This window comes from Pieris brassicae, chromosome 7 (assembly GCF_905147105.1).
Source record: "Pieris brassicae chromosome 7, ilPieBrab1.1, whole genome shotgun sequence".
In the NCBI taxonomy this organism is placed as follows: Eukaryota; Metazoa; Arthropoda; class Insecta; order Lepidoptera; family Pieridae; genus Pieris; species Pieris brassicae.
In genome coordinates this window covers 8,456,653-8,461,115 of record NC_059671.1, presented here as the reverse complement: position 1 = coordinate 8,461,115, position 4,463 = coordinate 8,456,653, and the positions used below count along the sequence as shown (strand labels likewise).

Below are 4,463 nucleotides of genomic sequence, written 5' to 3'. Positions count from 1 at the left end.
AAGATTGTAGTTGTAAATCTTTGACAAAATATATACAAGAACATCATAGTTATGGAATGGAAGAATAGGATGTAGACGTCCTCGCGATGAAAATTTCATATAGCAACTACGAGGTAGATAAAGGATAAAAGGGAAAAGCACTAGATGGGCAGATGATATAAATAGAATAGCAGGCACAAATTCGACAAGAAAAGCTAACATTAAAAAAGAAGAAGGAAGCAAGAAGAGCATTATACCAAAACTGGCACATGTACTGCACTGCACTGTATTAGATTAAGTGAGGATACGTAACTAAAATAAATGTTTTTATATATTATACTGGGTGACAGTAATAAAGGTAGTAATTGTTTTTCTACACATAAATAATAAAGCCAAATCTTTGGTTCTAGTAACAAAGTTATATACATTGTCAAATGGCGCGAAATGCGCCTCAGATTTCTGTGTCTGTATCGTATTTGTTTTTCTCTGCCATACGCCGTCGACTTTTAGGGTCTAAGCCATGCTTTCCTCGCATTGTTTTCCTTCACCATATGAGCAAGTGTACACGTATAGACGGAAAATCTATTGGTGAACAGTCAGAATTCATTGATGAGAGTTACTCGTTGAAACCATAAAAAGATTCAATTTAATTAACATTCCTATCATTGTATATAAACATACCCGTATTAATAAAATATACGTTTTCATTCCTTTCAAAGTGAAACGCCGCGAGAACAATAGTTATTTGAGGAATATTAATAAGAGAATATATTTTAATTCAAAACGCATAAACTTGTCTTTAAAAAGTGTAACAATTAATGTCAGATAAAAATTAATAACTCCGTTACAGCGTTATTACAAAAGAGTTCATTAGAACTCAATCCTTTCCTTTGCCCAGATTCTTTTCGTATTGTTCCATTCTAAAATAGAAAAGCATTGAGAAAATTAATTACAATTTTCCTTTACAAAGGTATAAGAATTTATAACTTTATTTAGTGAAACTCGATATAGAAGAGGTATATTTTATTTTGTTTATGTCTGTAGGAAATGTGGTTAATGTATAAATATTTGATAGATATTTTGAACAGATAATTAAACACTTCAATCGCCTTGAATCGAGAATAAATTTTACATTTTTCTACTAAAGATGATTTGATCCTGATATTACTTCCAATCCAGCCAAAAGTTCGTAGTTACTTTACACTTTTAACAGGTTCCTACGGGTCTAAATATCGAAGTCAACAATCAGCCATAGTTGTAAGTAACTAAATGTGTTATAATTTATATTGATTATTTATACGAGTTACAAAATATACAAACAATAATTTAAACAAAAATATTCTAGAAGAGCGTTCGCACGGTATCTCTGACTTAAAATTCAAATCCAAACATTCCTGCTGAGCTAATGTTGTTTTACATTAACTGAAGTAAAATCGCTGTGAAGCGAATTCAATACGTGATGTATCAGGATTCAATTTTGATCCTAAGGTCGTAGCTTAGACGTCATTGCACCAATAGACTACCTTTAATATGTAACACTGGGTCTTGGGGTGACGGATACGATTATAAAAAACCCGTGTACCTTAGACAAGTGTTCTAACCGTTTTTGTCTCGTGCACGACCTTAAGGCTACCACTGACGATACGTCCATTTAGTAGACTTCCTTTTGGATGCACTCCAAATGGAAATTTATCGAGATACGGTACCATTCACAATACTTCCATTTGGATGCATGGCGTCACTTCGAACTTTGCAATCGTACGGAACGGAAATAAATAATACTATGGATAACAATACTTTACTGGTGGCAGCAGTTGTGTGTATTTTATTAAAAAGACAAAAAACCTATTTACACAATTTCTTAAAGTGGTAATCTTTTTTTAACCGTATCTAGGTTGGCTTCTGGATCCTTTGTTTTAAACAATTCCAACAAAGCTTTCATCGCTGCATTTCTCTGTTGTGATAATCAGGATGTTTTACTTGCCATAAACATGGATATGATTTATATTTTTCTATTACTTCCAACACAAAGTCACGCGCGGATAAAGACATAATAATTTTTTTTTATCGCTTGACAAATACACAGCACATGCACCGCCATAGACATCAAAACATAAACTGAAACAATAACCTCAAAAAAATGGACGCCGTTTCGCCCATTCACGGACAATTCGGACCGCTTCCATATGGCGTGGCGCACGTTTCTGACATTGACGGACGGCCTCGGATGACGTCCATTTGGCCTGGACGCATGGATTTCAATCCGTTTGGAAATCCAGAGCTGCCTGACGTCCATCCAAATGGAATATTTTTTTACCATTCATGGGACAATTTTGGACGACGACTACTCCATTCGGATTAATGGACGTATCGTCAGTGGTAGCCTTAAGTCTTTCTATAATGGCTAGGCCCCCTCTATGTAACACAACATTTTAAAACATTTAATGGGTGGACCATTCAATTAAGAAACCTGAATGATAGGTTTTAGGAAATAATTACTAGGAAACACAGTAGGTACATTTTTAAAAATTAAAAATTAAATTCCAAATAATTTTAATAAATTTTCGAATAGGGCGTGGGCCCTACGTTGGGACACACTGCCCTAGACCCTAGAAGTAGACGGCATGAGTCACCTCGCTTATTAAGTTTTTTTTATCACGACACAGACAGATATTTTACTGTTGCAGAAATCTGAAGCCAGAACAAGGATTTTGTTAATACATTATTTATCTTCAGTGCTTTACAAGAGTCCTGTGCAGATTCCCTTGCATACTTTAGACGACAGATTAGACATAATATTAAAATGACGCCACTGTAAAAAAAATTGTTTGTTTCGTCTTTAACACACATCTACACAGTCATCACATATATTTATAAGTTTTACCCACGTTGTAATACCTTCCTTTTGCATTTTAGAAGCTTCTCTGTCACAGGTCTTTGACTTACTAGGCCTCAGTCTAAATTATATTGTGCACAAGCTAAACAAATAAAGAATTTTGTTTTATTTTTCTATAATTATTCTAGGAAATAGTATACTGGAATCTAAACATTGCCTAAACATTACGAAAGCAATTACGATATTTCAAGCACGACTATCGAAGTCATTAAAGCTTAATAGCCCATACAAGTCTAAATTACACGCAGGCAATCAAAATACACTTTAAGCGATGCCCACCGCATTTGATGTGCCACAAATTCTGTTTATGGTTCCCTAAATATCGACAGAACGTCTTAAAAATAACATAATAGATTTAAAATAGGTCGTAAGATTTAAATCATTTCCTCAAAGATATTTTAGACGTGAAAGTTGATATAAGCAATTTAAGTATAATTAATTAACATAAGCAGCTTTCCATCTTTGAAAGGTTTTCAGTTTTTTGTCATCGTTTCAGTTTTTTGTCCTAGCTACACAATACTCTTAAGAATGTGGACGGATGTTGATGACGGATGTATGATTTAGTTCTTGCTTTGATATTGAACAAAGTCCATACATTTACATTCAAGACCGTTTTTAAGGTTGGTAACATTAGGTCCTTACATATGAAATTGCCGTACTGGCCACTTTGACCTCAAATATCTCCTCTTAGGTTGGGTATTGAAAATTAAAATATTTATAGCTATTTATTCGTGTATTTGTCGCGTATATCTCAAAAACCTTGACTCTTTTCATTTTCCCGATTTAATTGTTTTCTTTAGGTCTCTCTATTTATAAAATCGAAAACACGAAATATCGCGTTATTAACAAGTACGAGTTTCACCGTGGCACCAGTGCTGCAGAAACGGCTTGAAGGGTTATTGATATGTATGGCGGCGGTGACACAAAAGAACATACTCTGTGACAGTGCATTTTTGGTTCCAACGATTTTCTTCTGGAAAACAACGAATAATTGAGGCTGCGAATTGAATTGAAGGTAGAAGTGGTTCCATCGCAAACAGCTGCAAGCTGCGGTGTTAATGTTAAAACTGTATTAATCCACTTGAAGCAAATTGGTAAGGAAGCAAAAAAGCTTTATAGAGAACTCACAAAAAGAGTGAACCAAGTCGACAATAATGAAGGGATTAAAAAGGGAATTATTACCTGTGATAAATAGTAGATCCTGTACGATAATCGTAAGTGCTCATCGCAAAGGCTGAATCCAGTGGAACCAGTCAAATCGTGCCCCAAGCGAAAATTTACTGTGTTGTTTTGGGGACTAGTACTGGGGTCGTTCATTATAACTTTCTTAAATATAGCCAGACGTTAATGGTGGATGTCTTTTATCAGCAACTGAAAACCATGTCGCTGTGGGCCACTGCTGCTTCACGAAAACGCTAGACCATACTGTACAATAGACTGGTAGCAAATTAGAGGAATGTCTAAGTCCACATCCCGGACCTTGCTCTATCAGATTACCATTGTTTTTAATTAAGATAACTTCTTGCAAGGTAAAATGTTTATTGATTCTAGTCCGACTGGTGTTTTTATAAATAAAGGGATCAATGAA

At 34.8% G+C, this 4,463-nt stretch overlaps 1 long non-coding RNA gene across 1 annotated transcript; it reads right to left on the bottom strand.

Moving 5' to 3' along the window:
* Positions 1–1,767: 1,767 nt before the first annotated feature.
* LOC123711997 lies at positions 1,768–3,051 on the bottom strand. Its single transcript, XR_006754029.1, has 2 exons — positions 2,868–3,051; positions 1,768–2,791 (listed from the first exon to the last, which is right to left on the bottom strand). It is a non-coding gene; the product is annotated as an uncharacterized LOC123711997 (long non-coding RNA).
* Positions 3,052–4,463: the final 1,412 nt, after the last annotated feature.